The sequence below is a fragment of the Anarhichas minor genome, unplaced genomic scaffold, assembly GCF_050575085.1.
Source record: "Anarhichas minor isolate MPS153535 unplaced genomic scaffold, ASM5057508v1 ptg000007l, whole genome shotgun sequence".
Taxonomy (NCBI): domain Eukaryota; kingdom Metazoa; phylum Chordata; class Actinopteri; order Perciformes; family Anarhichadidae; genus Anarhichas; species Anarhichas minor.
The window spans coordinates 1,419,022-1,437,427 of NW_027466453.1; positions in this window are offsets into that span (position 1 = coordinate 1,419,022).

Consider the following 18,406-nt stretch of genomic DNA (forward strand, 5'->3'; position numbering starts at 1 on the left):
AAACGGCCAAGAGGACAAAACGTGACCAGTGACAACTTCTTCCTGTCATGAGCTTGGTCAGCAGCACCTGCAGAAGATAATCACCGTGGTAGGCACTGTGAGGGGAATGAGCCTGAGCTGCCACCTGCTCCAATTGCAACAAGGGGGAGACATGTCTTCTCTCCTAGGTTTGTTTTCACCCATTGCACCACAGTTGTCCATATGAGCACAGTGCTTAAGTTGCAGAGGTCAGATATTTAGCCAACATCTTTGACTGCAATGACAACAAAGGAGGAGTGGATAACCTTAAAAAGTAACAGGCCATGCAGCTGTCATCTCGCCATATGTCATAACATCATTGACATTCAATTCATTCCAAAACAACTTTATTGTCTCCCAAGACAATTTGATTTTAGACAAGAAAAAACAGGCAGGAAACAGATCACCAAAGGAGCTGTTTAGGACCATGTTAAGCAGATGGTGCAGTTGCTTTAGAAAAACAAATGTGAAATAAAAGTCATAATAAAATACTGATAATAAATAAATAAGGAATAATAATAAATAAGGAAATAGTCCATATGGCAGATTTTTTCATTAAATTTTACAAGACATTTAAGTATTTCATGTTTCACTTGCTAAGCTCCAGAGAGCACAGAATTGTCCTTCAGTTCGTTGTTTACCAGGCGGATGGCTTCTGGAATGAATGATGCTCTGTGCTGGTTGGTAGAGCACCTGGGGAGGCACAGGCTCCGCCTGAGAGGGAGCATCTAGATTAAGGCTAAGCTACGGAGAGAACAAGTGTTCACTAGAGTTTGGAGACACTTTCTGTTTTGACAGTGAGGGATAGGAACCAACAAATAAATGAGAAACAGAATACTCTTGATGAAGGTAGAAGGTTAGTAGGATGGATTTTTGGAAACTGAATCAAGTCAGTTTTCTGAGGAATTATTGACGTTGCTGTTCTTTCTTAATTATAGCTTCTGTGTTTTGCTCAAACTTCAAGGTGTCTCAAACATGCAACCCGAGAGCATCCTCCTCTCTGTGCATAACTACTGGGACTGTCCTTGGTCTTGGTGAGGATTAACTCCAGCAGTGCATTGTTACATCACTCTATGACATCATGGAGGGCGGGACTATGTTCCTGTTCAGACCCAGTAAGAAGTGACAGGAGGATCGTGACGTATGGAGCCGGACCCAAGCATTGCACGAGACGGGCACAATCTGTCGCACCAGGGAACAGAGAGGAAAGACACAGCTCATCGGTACGGCTTATATAGTGAACCAAACACATTGGGAACGAGGAAGTAGGAGGTGCTAAGGCCTACCCAGTCCTACAGTAGCCAAGGAGGGACATTTCATTACCGGCTACATATGCCAGGGCCACACACGCAAGGTTTCCAAACCACTGCTTTCTATGCGAAGACTAGTTTGCAATAGTTAGTTAATGTTGAATTAATAGTTAAAAGTTAGAATTAGATAGTAGTTATGATGATTTATTGAATGATACAGCAATAAAATGTATTTAGATCATTATGGCTGTTGTGTTTTCAAGTCTTAGGTAGAATATGACATGATATTGTGTGATAGCATTTGTTTTCTTTCCAGTTGTAAATAGAGCAGAGGGTAATGGAAGCAGATACAGTAAACTGTTACATGAAGCTTTACACCAGCAAGCCAACCAGCTCTGTTGTGTGGGAAATGACTCGCTTGTTTGCCGCATGACATAAAGATTGTTCATGGTGAAAAAGTACCAATTACTGACTGTCTTCTTTGTTAAAACAATGTGAATTTGTTTGGCTGCACTGTAAACAGATACACCAGCTGCTCTTCTGCTGTAATTCTGACAAAGTAATCATGTTCATTGTTTGCGTTGATTATGATCAGTTTAAGTGAGAGCTGGTTGTGCTCTGTCATGGACTCCAGCAGTATCAGGCAGTGCGTTCTCATGTGTTTTGGGAGAGTGGCTTTGGAGGGAGATCTGAAAGATCTGAACCTATCGTAATAGTATACTTCAGTCTACTATCTACTACTAATCTACTAATCTGCTAATCTAAAGAAACAGCTTTCCCTCTAAATCCCCGCACGCTTGTTTCCATAACAACACTGCGTATACTGGCAGCTGCCCTAAATTGTTTTGTTTTAGCGTAAACTAGGTTAGAGAAAAAATATATTCTACAATGTTTACAGAGCCTCTTTATTGCCTTCTGAAGCCTAATCACAGTTTAGTTTAATTAACAATTTACGTAAGTAACTGAATTCTTGAGCAACATTCAGCTGTGGTTGATCCAAACGTTAGTCATGTCACTCTGTGTTGGGTTGATTTGGCAGTGACACAGACGATAACCTACAGCAGAGTAGCAAAACATGTTGATGTCAACATTCATTCATTTTCCTTACATATATTTGCACGTCCGTTCACTTATTCGTCATACCAGCGCCAGACAGAACAAAGTGCTGTCAAGTTAATGACCCATCTGGTGTGAGAGGACTTCAGTTTAGCTTTTTATGTGTTCAAATGTGCATTTTTAATAACGTGAATTTAAGGTTGATGGAAAATAAAGAGATGTCTTTTTGCCGTGCTAATCAGCTCTTTGTCTTGAGATATGATCTCACTCAGCTGTAAGGAATTAGTTGTAAACTGATTGACAGGTACAGTGTGTATTGACTATTTCTGTTGAGTGAAATGATCATGGCAAGCTGCCTATTTATGAAGCTTAAGCGGAAGTTCAGTCAGGAAGACTGTCTCTCTTTTCATTCATAATCTCTCCGTCTCTCTCTCCCTGTGATTACTCTATCAGCTGATTGTGGGTGTTCACTTTAAATTAAGCCAATTACTGTCAAACTTTTAAAATGTTTTCCTCTCTGCTGCTGTCAGTTGTCATTTCAGCTCAAATCAGATGCGACCCTCCTCCAACCCATCACCTCCAGTCAGCATCACAGTCATGCTCCTCATTCATCAGGAAATGATATTTACCATTCCCAAATATTAAATAAATGATTTAGTGATGATTTGTAATAAAGGATATGCTTACAGTCTATATTTGAACTATAAGATAAAAAGCTGAATGTAAAAAACATAATCTATAGGTTTTAGTAACTCCCCTAGCCATAAAGGGCCAAAACGATGTCATTTTTCGTTTTTTAATCACTGTGACTATTTGGTTAATATATTCTGCCAATAGAGAGCCATAAACATACCAACATAGTAAATAAATAAACCTTTTTGATTTATGATGTATGGTGATGACAAATAATATCCAAGTTTGCTGGTTTTTACATTTTCAAATAAATTAAGGATTAAATGCTGATGTATGTCACGAAGAAATGTCTTAAAACTCTGTAGATTGAATGCGTAAAATTTGACATTTTGGAGAAAACGGTTTTCATCAGACAAAGATGACAATAACAGTGTAAAGTGTACTAAAGACAGATGTACATTGTGTATTTCTTCATTATATCTAATTCTGGTTTTGAGTAATGTGCTTTTAATTCACCTCATTATTCACCAAGTGGATGTTTGACAGGATTCAAACGAGCTGTAACTTAAAACCGGTGCTTATTCAAATCAAACACCTGTCTGTCTCTGTGTGTGTGTCACTTGTTATTTACCGACCTAAACAGGCTGTGAACCAGATCTTAGTCTTTTGCAAATATATTTCTGTATTTTATAATTTATACCGCAATCTGTCAATCACTGTGACTGTTTGGTTAATATTGCTAATTTGGCTAGTTTGGATTGAGACATGTAGCAACCAGGAGACTCAAAATTACCACAAAGAAAATTTAATTCTATACAAAGAGACATAAAAGGACAAAGTAACTCAAAATGACTATTAGAAAGCAGCTACAGTGGAATGAAAAATGACTACAAGTGAAAAAACCACAATAGACACAACTTGACTACAAGGAGACAAAACAACCACAAAGAGATGCAAAACGTCTGCAAAAAGAGGCAAAACAAATACAAAGAGACAGAAAACAGCTACAAAAAGATGCATAACTACAGAAAGGGGAAAAACAAGGACAGGCGGACACAAGACACTTCTGAGGAGACACAAAATAAATACAAAGAAATGCAAAACTACTACAAAGAGGGGAATAGCAACCTCGAAGAGAGGCAAAATAATTTTAAAAAGACACAAAACAAGTTAAAGGACATTCTAAACTACAACAAAAATGAGGCAAAACAACCACAGACTAAAATAACTACAAAGAGACAGAAAAATGACCACAAAGAGATACACTATGCAGAAGATGCATTTTCAAGGAAAAATAATCTAATCTAATCTGATCCTTGTTCTGATTTGTTGCTGTTCTTACAACACAGCAGTTTTCCAGCCCTGTGTAGAACGAGCGGAGGTAACACCAGACTGCTGGGCAAAGAGAACCACGGCATTGACATCCACACACTACACTTTTCAGACTCCAACAGATGTGGTGAGACATAAAGAGCAGAGTGAACTACAGTCCCCCCAAACCTAAACATCAGCACTCCCAGCATGGCCATGATGGTGTAGAACGCTCTCATCTTTGATGGATCAACCTGTTGTCTGCCCTCACCCCCTGCCCCTGGCCCTGGACAAATCAGAACATAGAGAACAGAAAGGCTGCAGAAAGAGATGACAACAAAGATGAAGGCTAAGGTACAATACGAGAAGATGAATATGAATTTGGTGTCCTCCACGAATTGGAAGCCTATCAATGAAAAGGACAGCAGCCAAACACATCCGATGGAGATATTTCTGATTCTGATCCCCTTCGCCGTCCTCAGGCCCAGGTAGGTGATGGGGTGAACGACAGCCAGGTAGCGCTCCACGCAGGTCAGAGTGTGATAGAACTGCTGTCCAAATATGTTGATGGCGAAAAGGAACGTACCCACCGTCATCACTTCTGGGAGACGAGTGAGGACACCACAACAGGATAAAGTGGACCCTACAATATTCATCAGCTCTAGAACGACCATGTGGTAGGTAAAGATGTCGGAGTGCCTCATCGTCGCGCCAGAGCGCTGTTGCCGCCATTGTTGGACACCCAGGTAGATGACGTGGATGCAGAGAGGGAGGACGAGGAGGATGCTGGTGACGGTGAAAGCGGTGATGCTGAAGGCGCCGGCTGTGCTGTCGATGCAGTTCTGCAGAAAAAAATTGGACGTTGAAGGAGGAAGAGTTGAAAGAAGGAAAAGAGGAGTTTACTGAAATGACTTTGGACGAGAGGAAGGGATGGAGAGAAAAATAAAGAAAAAGATGGGAGAGCGAAAAACAAGTGGAACTAGTGAAATTAGGTAGATCATGACTGAGAATCTTAGCATCTCTTTGAGGCTAAGTGGTGACGCTAGCATGCTAAATGCACACAATTACAATACTAACACGCGGATGTTTAGCAGGATATGCTGGAATCTTGGAAATAAAAATAGGAGTAGAACGTACATTCCCATTCAAGTCAACGTAGCAGGATGGTCAGAGCGGCGGCCATTTTTATGTGTACCGTTTCCCTTGTAAGAGATGTAGCGGGCTAACTTCTGTATGAACTAAACTGAGTCATGGACTCACTGAGGTGAGGATCTACAGTAACAACTAAAAAAAACAGTGTAGTAGTAACGTAATGATAGCCAGAGTAAATGAGTAAAACTTAACACCTTAATGCTTCATTCACCCACTCTTGTCACAGTGTAGGAAAGCACATTGCTATCGCCAGATGTGTGACAACTTTGTTTGGCTCATTTTCTCTAACCAGTGTAGCATTAAAGCATGGTGGAATTAGCCAGCGGGCTAACTGTTAATTATTAAGAAGCTAGCTCAATAGATAGCTGGCTATTTGGCTAGTTTGCTAATTCCAGCATGCTTTAATGCTACACCGGTTTTAGAGAATGAGCAGAACAGCAGGCTGGTGGCTCTGCCTCACTGCCCACTGATGCTCTGGAGGAGGACAAGCTATGTAGCTAACTAGCTAGCCATCTGTCTCGGCAGCTGACATTTGCTAATTAGAACTAAATATGAAACAGAGAAACCCTTTTTATTGTCATATACATATACACATACACAAAATTTGACCTCTGCATTTGACCCATCCCTGTATATAGGGAGCAGTGGGCTGCCAATGACCGGGGGTATAAAGCAGGTACAAATTGAAACTTTGACCTGAGTGGCACTAACACTGAAAAGTCAGAGGATCACTTAAGTTATTACAATTCATCATTCATTTCATGTTATTTCCATCCAAAGCAGGATGGACTAACATTGCCAACCATAGAGGTATTGTTGTGGAATATTTCTATGACTATTCGGAGAGAAGAGTGTGAAGGTTTTCAATCAATATCAAATAAACAGAGTCTTGATGAATGATCAAAGTTGTAATGTCCATTTATTTGCTTGCAAGCAAGGAGAGCAGATTCACAGACACGTATTGCAAAACATCCTGTGAGAGTGCCCCCAGAATCATCTCCGTACATGTTTATTTATACCCTAAGACGGTTTCCTGTTCTTCAGCTTTTAGCTTAGAAGACACAAAAGGTGACAGAAAGAGGGGGGCAAGTCATACGTGTGCATCAGTTGTCTGGTACATTTCCTTTACATTAAGAGGAAGGTGTTTTGTCTCATGCCATTGCCTTATATGGCAAAGCAAGTGCCTCGACCTATGCTAAAACCTTACATGGAGATATCAAGTGACAACAGGCACTTCCTCTCACGCTTATGCTGATGTGTCATACAGAGACTTTATGCAGAGAACATGTTAACACATATTTTTACCGTTACAGTATGCTGAGTGTGAATAAAGGTTAAACCTTCTCGCACTCATGTGTATGAGAATAACTTTCCAACCTTGTCTCCAAGAAAGTACATTTAATATATTATTGTTCCAGTTGTGCTTCATGTCAATTTTAACTTTTTTTTATTTAACAATGATCTTTCCCTATAACTTAACCAAGAGCGACCTGTGTCTGAACATATCATTAAACATGACTTTAATATTTGCTATCAGCATATATAGTTGCATATATATCGGATATTTTGGTCGAAAATATTTCAAATACACTGTCAGTACACATTTTACTGATATCTAAAGTACAAAAGAACTTATGCAACTTGCCAGATACATTATCAACAAATTGTGAGTATGTTTCCTCTAAAACTTATATATTTTTTCATATTTTTGGCATATCAACGTAATTTAATGTTTTGCTTTTTATGTGCCACCAAAGCAGTCAAATAACAGCCAGCCAGCTATATTTGACAATGAAATACATCAACATGTCAGGTATGTCTTTGGAAAGATCAGTATTGAAGAGGCCTAGTGGGCACAGTCCCAAACTTACAAAATGTTGCTGAAAAAAACACAAAATGATTCGAAATTGAATGCAAAACAATCACAAAGAGAGGCAAAAGTATTAAAAATAGATGCAAAAAGTCTACAAAAGACCCCAAATGTCTACGAAGGACGTAAAATGTAAAAAGTAGAGTCTTTGACACTCTTAAGTCTGGGACCCTCTTATACTGTTTCATCATCTGTCCATGTGTATACTGTGTAGAATAAAAGGGTTATTAAAAAAATTTGCACATGAAAGCATCTTCTTTAAGATTACCTTCAAAAGCCTTTTTCAGATCAAACAAGGATATTATGTGACAAATCTAATGTATTTAAGATTAAAACAGGAAATTAAGAAGTGTTTTTAAAAAAGTAAGAAAAAACACATTGAATAAAGTTCACCATCACATGAAGAGTGTTAAGTAACCCCCATCATTTTTATTATATGTTATTTTAAGGACTCAAAATGACAAATATTATTAGATTACATCCATCGTAAAGTCATTAAAATACACTCACTTTGTCCGTAGTTCTTAGATTCTGATCTTTCTGATCTTCTGTCCTCTCTGTCTCTGGACTGTGAACGGGTGTGTTGTCCATAAATACAGTAGAAATGTTCATCTGTGTGTGTGTGCATGTTTTGCATATTATATAACCCCAAGAACTGCTCATTCACTTTGCATTGCTTTTGATTTGTAGCTTTTGGTGGCAGTTTATCATCTGTCTCTTTCAGAGATGCAGAATAGCACCACGCCACTGCCTTGCTCAAAGACACTCATTGGAACAGGAACTATATAACCTCACCAAGTAAACATCACAGTAATCATAAACCCAGACTGCACACATCAAATTTGAGTCAATATTGATTATATTTATTCAGTAATATATGAACATATACATATACAGGTATATATATACAGTGGGTACGGAAAGTATTCAGACCCCTTTAAATTTTTCACTCTTTGTTTCATTGCAGTCATTTGCTAAAATCAAAAAAGTTCATTTTATTTCTCATTAATGTACACTCAGCACCCCATCTTCACAGAAAAAAAACAGAAATGTAGAAATTTTTGCAAATTTATTAAAAAAGAAAAACTGAAATATCACATGGTCATAAGTATTCAGACCCTTTGCTGTGACACTCATATTTAACTCACATGCTGTCCATTTCTTCTGATCCTCCTTGAGATGGTTCTACTCCTTCATTGGAGTCCAGCTGTGTTTAATTAAACTGATTGGACTTGATTAGGAAAGGCACACACCTGTCTATATAAGACCTTACAGCTCACAGTGCATGTCAGAGCAAATGAGAATCATGAGGTCGAAGGAACTGCCCAAGGAGCTCAGAGACAGAATTGTGGCAAGGCACAGATCTGGCCAAGGTTACAAAAGAATTTCTGCAGCACTCAAGGTTCCTAAGAGCACAGTGGCCTCCATAATCCTTAAATGGAAGAAGTTTGGGACGACCAGAGCTCTTCCTAGACCTGGCCGTCCAGCCAAACTGAGCAATCGTGGAAGAAGAGCCTTGGTGAGAGAGGTAAAGAAGAACCCAAAGATCACTGTGGCTGAGCTCCAGAGATGCAGTAGGGAGATGGGAGAAAGCTCCACAAAGTCAACTATCACTGCAGCCCTCCACCAGTCGGGGCTTTATGGCAGAGTGGCCCGACGGAAGCCTCTCCTCAGTGCAAGACATATGAAAGCCCGCATAGAGTTTGCCAAAAAACACATGAAGGGCTCCCAGACTGAGAAATAAGATTCTCTGGTCTGATGAGACCAAGATTGAACTTTTTGGCGTTAATTCTAAGCGGTATGTGTGGAGAAAACCAGGCACTGCTCATCACCTGCCCAATACAGTCCCAACAGTGAAACATGGTGGTGGCAGCATCATGCTATGGGGGTGTTTTTCAGCTGCAGGGACAGGATGACTGATTGCAATTGAAGGAAAGATGAATGCGGCCAAGTACAGAGATATCCTGGAAGAAAACCTCTTCCAGAGTGCTCTGGACCTCAGACTGGGCCGAAGGTTCACCTTCCAACAAGACAATGACCCTAAGCACACAGCTAAAATAACAAAGGAGTGGCTTCGGAACAACTCTGTGACCATTCTTGACTGGCCCAGCCAGAGCCCTGACCTAAACCCAATTGAGCATCTCTGGAGAGACCTGAAAATGGCTGTCCACCAACGTTCACCATCCAATCTGACGGAACTGGAGAGGATCTGCAAGGAAGAATGGCAGAGGATCCCCAAATCCAGGTGTGAAAAACTTGTTGCATCATTCCCAAGAAGACTCATGGCTGTACTAGCTCAAAAGGGTGCTTCTACTCAATACTGAGCAAAGGGTCTGAATACTTATGACCATGTGATATTTCAGTTTTTCTTTTTTAATAAATTTGCAAAAATTTCTACATTTCTGTTTTTTCTGTCAAGATGGGGTGCTGAGTTAATGAGAAATAAAATTAACTTTTTTGATTTTAGCAAATGGCTGCAATGAAACAAAGAGTGAAAAATTTAAAGGGGTCTGAATACTTTCCGTACCCACTGTATGTATATATATATATATATATATATATATATATATATATATATATATATATATATATATATATATATATATATATATATATATATATATATATATATATATATATATATATATATATATATATATATATATATATATATATATATATATATATATATCAGGAATGTATTCATCAGTGCACAAAAATGTCTTAAAACTAGGTTTTTTTAAATGCCGTAACGTTGACATTTTGGGGGGGGGGGAAATGGTTTCCATCAAACAGAGGAACCAACCACTGGCTAAAGTGCATTAAAGACAGATATTGTGTAATTCTTTATTATAAAAAATTCAGATTTCGAGAAATTTGCATATTTACCTCATCATTCACCAAGTGGATGTTTGACAAGATTCAAACAAGCTGTAACTTAAAACCGGTGCTTATTCAAATCAAACACCTGTCTGTCTCTGTGTGTGTCGCTTGCTATTTTTATACCTAAACAGGCTGTAAACAAGACCTTAGTCTGGTCTTTTGCTAATATATTATTGTATTTAATATTTTACAGAATTAACATGTTAACAGGACAAGTAGTATGTCACTTGACTTGGAAGGCATGGTTCCATGAACCAGAAAGAATAACAACCTTTTTTGTTGTTTTTTTAAGCAAATGAAGCTGGATGACAGGAAGAAGACCCAGAAAGAGTTTATGCCAAAGTATTAAAGTGTGAGTATTAGTGCTGTAATGTTGCTATTCTAATTATTAGCATTACAGAAACATATCTGTTTAAATCTGATACCTTTTATTTATTATTAGGCTGAATCTAAAAATAATGTTGTTCAGGTGTTACTCACAGAAACATTCGTAGTGATGTTCTGTTTGTTGGCTAACCTTAACCCAGCAGTGCAGTGCAGCACACAGCTGTACTTTTACCGTAGAAATGCAGGAATGCTGGGCTGGCTTTCTCTCGTAGCTGCTGTCTTCACTTACTGTACTGTTGCATTCTGGACTGCTCATCTGTGCTGCATGGTGGTTGCTGGTGCGCACTGCAGCTAGTGCTCAACCAGCAATTGCATCAAATAAAACCAGCAACATTTGTATCTGCAGAAAACAAAGTGGATTCAAAGAGCAGAGAGGCTTATTACAGAGTTCAGACACCAAATCTAAATCAAAGCCACACCGTATTTACTGCACTGTATTCACCACTAAAACTAAGAGCATCAAGGACATCCTGCTAAGAAATATTCTCTTCAATGACCCATCCTTACAAGAAACATTAGAGACTAAAAGTCTTGGAAACATAAGGAGCAGAGCTGGTAGAGCATTTCAGCATTTCCCAGTTTCTAATAGTAAGCTCTCAACTAAACCTCTCACAGGGGGGACAAAAAGACAGCATCACTGAACATAGACGCTGCATTACGAGGAATGTTGTTACTTGTCCTGTTGTACAACATTTCATCTCTAATTTGTGTAGGCAACGAAGATATTGTTGTTAACTAAGTGAGAAAAAAATAATGCAGCCTAATAGATCTTTTATTTTATTTTTATTCCAGGAGGCATGAATGAGGACTTCTCATTTGATTTGTTTTGTAGTGATTGAGTTCTTAAATATTTCCAAATCTTTAATTTTATTCAGTTTTATAATGAATCGTGTAAAATGACCAGCCTCTAAACCCACAAATCAAGTTTAAAGTAAGCCTTTTCTAGTTAGGATTTTACTTGTCTTATGTTTTAGGGAACATGCCTTCAGTCACACTCAGACATACACAGACACACTCCATCTGTCTCTCTCTCTCACACACACACACACACACACACACACACACACACACACACACACACACACACACACACACACACCAAACACAAGCACTGAGGCACACGAGGAAATAAAGAAATTAAATTCTCAGCTGAATAACACCAGCAGGGAGGAGAAGAAGAAAATTAGACAGAGAGGAGGGGAAAGTGAGAGAGAAGCGTCTGGAACGATGAAAAACAAGGAAATGAGTAGGAAGACATGAAAAGACAAAAAGGAAAAGATCCCCGAACAGAGGTTAGTTGAGACAATGCCCTAAAAATAAATGTAGTCTTTACATTACGGCTCTATTCAGTAGGTTGTAATGGATTTAGAGTAGGCCTGGAAGAGCATTGTCACTGTTATAACAGAGACTCTCCTGCCCGCTAATGAAGCAAAAGTCATTTAAATGATCCATATCTACAGTTTAGTAAAGGAGCTCAAACTATGGGCAGTGTGTAGGCTACACAGTGTGGGTGTCTTTCAACTTTTTGATTAAAGAAGGAATTAGGAAAAGAGAGGTGAGGCAAGGACACACGAGTGCACACACACACACACACACTCACAAATGAAGTGAATGCACCACAGGTGAAAGAGAAAATAATAACAACTCAGGTATCTGTAGTTTACAGAGCATGGGAATTTTCATTGAAAAAAAAAAACATTTAATAATTTTTGCTTTCAATTTAATTTAGTTTTTGGCATGAGAAAGCTGCTCTCAGGATCTGTCGCACAAAGTCACTCCTCCATGACCAACGTACAGTCACTGCACCATTAACTAGGCTGCCTCCTCACACAGGACCACATCTAAACGTCACGCTTTTCTCCTCATTCCAGCTCCAAGACAAAGGCCACTATTAGTGCAGCTTTGGTAAGTGCACACACAGACCTCTCAGAACTCTCTACAGATGTCATATGTTGTGCTCAGCCTCTTTACCTTGCTCTACAATTTCACAGTCTGAACGGCTTTACATTAATAAATCGTACCGATGTATGTTCACATGTAGCTGAATAATCCGTTTTAATGCCTCCGCACCGACGATAGCATCATGTGTTCAGGACGTGAGTAATACGTTTTCCTTAGTCCATGTCTCAACACGCCCCATCTGTTCTTCTGCAGTTAGCCAAGCTGCAACACTGAGAGCTCTGTAAGCATGCACAGCTCTATGCATAAAACTAAATCACCTTGTTTGTAAAACCACAGCTTTGCACAGTGTGCCATGTAGCCTATAGCTGTCTCCCTCTCTGTGCATGGTGAGCAGTAACTCTACCTATGTTTTGACAGTGTTTCGATATTTCCCAGTGCTCTCTGGCTCAGCTATCCGGGGGGAAATGTTTCCTCTGAGCCTCCAGCTGGTCCTCTTAAACACTCGAGGTTAACATACCTGTCTAGCCAGGTCAAGCACTCTGAATCATGTAGCCTCTCAGGCAGCACCATCAAATCTAATTGACAATAAGTTTCACTATTTGGAATCCAGGGTTGAGGCAAAATATTACTGCGTTCAAGTGTGGTCCGCCCTGTTTTCCTCCCTATGTTCCCTCAGCACTTTGCCCCCTAAACCCTATGTTCCCTCAGCAGTTTGCTCCCTAAGCCCTATGTTCCCTCAGCAGTTTGCTCCCTCAGCACTTTGCTCCCTAAGCCCTATGTTCCCTTAGCACTATGCTCCTTCAGCCTTATATTCCCTGAGCACTTTGTTCCCTAAGCCTCATGTTCACTCAGCACTTTGTTCCCTAAGCCCTATGTTCCCTTGTCTTATTCAGTGTGGCTTTGTGGCACAAGGCAGTAAAACTGCCTGTGCTAAAGCACACTGACTGTAATCCTGCGGGCTTAATAATAATAATAACTAGAAAATTCCTAAAGAAATTTTGACAGTGTGGCTTCTACTGCCCGAAGAAATCGCAATATATACACACGCCAATGTTACCGGTAGTGTCGTTCAGGTTCAATTGAGATAGCGCTACTCTCTTTTCTGCATTTTAGATTCATACTCTTGGATTGAATCTTGTATTTGTGGGGCTTTTATTTTGAAAGGGTGGGACTGGGTGGGTGAGAGAGGGGGAGAGGAGACAGAATCATGTTTGACACTAAAATGAGAGGCTTCATCACAAGCATTCCAGTTAGAATTCATTCTGTGGGGCTTTTAATTTGAAATGGGGGGGGTGGTGAGAGGGGAAAAGTCCTCTAAAAATATCTAAGACCTGAATGACTGTATGATAGAGAGAGACACAGAGAGGGAGAGAGAGACAGACAGAAAAATAGAAAATCCCGAAAATTCCCAAAAACTGAGCAAAATTTCTCCATTCACTTGAATGGGGTTTCGGCGTGAAGAGAGGTAAAAAAACACTTAACTTTGGGCCCATATTGACTAGCCGTACATTAACGTAGAAACATGATTCAAAGTTTAAAACGTAGACAAAATGCTGCACTTTATTGAGCCAAAGGGACATTTTGATAGCTAGCACAGTTTTCATGAAGTCACAGATTAAGTTTCAGGAAAATTTTGGGTCTGTTTCAGATTTTATAATGGGTGTGTATTGCACGGCTCGTTAATAGCTAGAGTGAGAGCATAACTGTCAGAGTGGAGCGGAGCTTGAAAATCTTCTGTGATTTTTCCAAACAAATTGCTCCAGCTCCCACAATTTTTACTCTTTATACACCATTTTGGCCAAAAAGCTTGGAAATGTTGTGCTGTCGCAGTCAAGTGTCTATGGAATCCAACGGACTTACACATTTGGCTCAAAGAGCCGCAGAGCGACATGAACTCCAACCAACTGCTCCATTAGACTCCATGTTAAATCTCACCACTAATTTCTCAAAGAACGCAGACGGTACCAGTTTTGTCTATTGCTCTGGAGCTCACATTATTAACACCACAAACATAAAAAACACATTACCGCGTTTGGCAGTGTCTTATCTTTCTCACGGTATCCATATTTTGGCACTCAGACTCCTGCTAATTTGTTAAAAGAGGCAGGGGTTTTGTTCAAAATCACTGATTACTGCAACGTTTCTTAATCAGTCTGCCTCTAACACCAGGTGCGTGGCTCACCATGGCAACCAGTTACTACACTCACGCAGGCTCTCTCTCTCTGTCTGTCTGTCTGTCTGCCTGTCTCTCTCTCCCACTCACTCAGTCCATCTAACTGTCTGTCTGCCTGTCTCACTCACTCTGTCTCTCTCTCCTCTCTGTCTATTTTTCTGTCTGTCTCTCTCTCCCTCTCTGTGTCTCTCTCTATCATACAGTCATTCAGGTCTTAGATATTTTTAGAGGACTTTTCCCCTCTCACCACCCCCCCCCCCCATTTCAAATTAAAAGCCCCACAGAATGAATTCTAACTGGAATGCTTGTGATGAAGCCTCTCATTTTAGTGTCAAACATGATTCTGTCTCCTCTCCCCCTCTCTCACCCACCCAGTCCCACCCTTTCAAAATAAAAGCCCCACAAATACAAGATTCAATCAAAGAGTATGAATCTAAAATGCAGAAAAGAGAGTAGCGCTATCTCAATTGAACCTGAATGACACTACCGGTAACATTGGCGTGTGTATATATTGCGATTTCTTCGGGCAGTAGAAGCCACACTGTCAAAATTTCTTTAGGAATTTTCTAGTTGTCTTATTATACTTAATATAACAAAAGATCTTGTTTGATACTTAAGATCCTCCTCTATCTTTCCCACACACACTCAGAGATGAATTTCCTACTAGGTCATTATCGATAACTTCAGTCTTCTATCTGCTAACTTGTAACTTAGCTTTTTCTTTCTGTCACACACATGACATTTACAATAAAAATGAGCAGTTTAAATTGAAAGTTTTAATATATCATGGGTCAAGAAATTTGGTCAACACACGTCTCACTCGATTCCCTGGGTTAGAGTAACCCTGGGCTTTGCTGTCTTTTGACACAGTCTTTGTGAACTTCACAACAGTTGTGCAGAGCCAAATAATAAGAACTCTGCTCCATAGGGCTGACAACGCCGCTGGACAGGGCGCTCACTGATGGAATAATTGCTTGCCTCCTGTGCATGCGGGCAGCAGTAGCATTATAAAATGAGGAATATAATTGCACAATATTTGCCGGCATAGACTACAAGGTCAACAACAATGGTGGTTGCACGGTAATAACGGCAGATGTTTTTTGTTTTCTTCAGGTGTAACGTAGTAAGAACAAATCCTGGAAGGACTCGTCAGGTCTGATAAGACCCAATAAAGATGGGAACGTGGGGTGAGTCATCATTTTCTTTTGTTTTAATGAAATGACTATTTATATTTCTTGCCTCGCATGTGAATCTGACAAAAATTAGCAGAACGATAGAAATCAGACTGTTATCTGACAATGGTGTAAATCTGTGATGGGATACTAGGACGTTGTCTTGCTAATGTGATGAAATAGGGTTCGCCAATAGATCTCAAACAGTAAAGCGATTCCTTGCCAATTCAACCCTAAATCCAAACAACTGGTGATCTGATCCGATGGGAAGTTGTACCTTGGACGACCCGGAGGGTCGAATCGAGGTTTTTTTTGCAGTAGATTAAGAATTAGTTGCCTGTGTAATGACTCAAAGAGAGTGTTGCAGTCTCTTGACTCGGGGCTTTCACCATGATCAACCATAAATAATAAAATGAATAGGCCTTGTATGATGCCAAAGCTCAGTGACGTGTCTGACTACCCTGACTATCTTCTGTAGATTGGATGAAGTGCATGACGTGGACTAAAAGTCAAATTGCGTCCAGCAGTAACACATGGCTGATCACAGGCTCAGAGGCCAACGGCAATTAATAACTGAACTTTCATTTTTGAAAGAACACCGACAGCTGTCAATAGTGGTCTACTGCTTTACAGGAGGATCATTCATTTGGTCTAATTACTGGTACCCCCAGGGATGTGGGAAATTCCGGGCCACATTGCCTGCTCTTTCAAGGTCAAAGAGTTACAACTGTAGTGGAATGTGTAATGTTGCTATGGTGTTAATATACAGTACCTATCAAAAGATAATTTTCACTGTCTCTATTTATGCTACAGTTCCAATGTCTATCTGTGGAATATATCACAGAAGTGAAATGAAAAAAATTAAATAATTCATTTTTTTTAACTTAACACTTCCTGTCTCGATTTTAAACTAAACGCCCCCTAGCGTTTTTGTGGATGGAATCCCTTCATTTGTTAACAATGCTTTTATTGATGGCCATTATCAAAGACAAACACGATGTTTAAAGATAGGGCTGGCAGCAGCAGCGCTGTCTATGTGAACAGCACACACGTGTGCGAGCCGCAGCAGTTCAGCGAGGTTGCCAACGCACAGGTAGAGGTATAGGCAGTGTGGCCCAGGCGCAATACTGTAGCATCTATCAGCACCATGGACAGCACTACGGACAGTGCAGGGCATGCGGACGTGCACACTGTTTCATTCATACTTTTTTCGAAATTCCACAGAAATGTTAAATTAGGCAAAGAGCACGTGGAGATTATGAAAATAATAGTTTTTCACTTTAAGCATGCTCATGCGCAAGTGTTGCATCTGTTTGAGCGCTGTTCTAGTTATTATTATTACTCTTAACTGCTATTACTCATATAATTATTATTTTGTGAATATGTAGCCTTTAGGTGAATCCTTGCGTCACCTGGTGTGGTTAAGGAAAACTGATTAGTTGGTCGGAAGATCTCTGCTGTTTGCAGATGATGTGGTCCTGTTAGCCTCCTCGGATCATGACCTCCAGCATTCACTGGGGCGGTTTGCAGCCGAGTGTGAAGCGGCGGGGATGAGAGTTAGCACCTCCAAATCTGAAGCCATGGTGTTCTGCCGGAAACCGGTGGATTGCTCCCTCCAGGTGCGGACAGAGTGCCTACCGCAGGCGAAGGAGTTCAGCCGCTACTCCTTCACGTCGAAAGGAGTCAGCTGAGGTGGTTCGGGCATCTCATTAGGATGCGTCCTGGGCGCCTCCCACTGGAGGATTTCCGGGCACGTCCAACTGGGAGGAGACCCCGGGGAAGACCCAGAACACGCTGGAGGGATTACATCTCCCAGCTGGCCTGGGAACGCCTCGGGATCCCCCAGTATGAGCTGGAAAATGTTGCGGGGGAGAGCCTGCTTGGCCTGCTGCCACCGCAACCCAACCCCAGATAAGCGGAGGAAAATGGATGGATGGATGGATGGATGGTCAGAAGATGAGCGAGATGCAATGCATGAATGACACACACGGAGGACAAAAAAAAATGTTCAACTTCTTTTCCAGACATGATTTTAAAATTCTTGCATTGCTGACAGGTAAAGAACAAATAAACGAAGGTGGATGATGTAAATTGTTAATAACTAAATGTAATTAATTTCTAAATGACTAGATGTGCCTATCGGCGGTTTCATTCTCAACGCACTTCAAGTGTCTAGTGCGCAGGCCGCTGTCCATGGTGCTGAATGATTTACACCACAGGCTTTTCCAGAAGTTGTATTACCTCACCTGTCCTCTGTCCATGGTGTTGCCGATTGTGTAGACAGAGACGATGCATTCATAGGCAGGATGGACAATTGCTCAAGGCAAAGGGAAAGCATTGGTCAGTGCTGTTCATGAGTGGAAGAGCGCCTGGCAAGCTGATATAGACATCCTATCATCCAATTATACATTAATGAATACATAGGCCTACAGTTAATTTTCTGGGCTGGTTAGTTGCCATCCTTGAGGGTGGTCAGCTGCTATAAATCTACATGTTAGTATTAGTAGCATCCTGGTCTTAAATAAGTGACAACAATGTGAGGTTTGTGGTGGAAAATATTCCTATACCGGCTTTGCGTGAGTCTTTTATTGCTGAAATA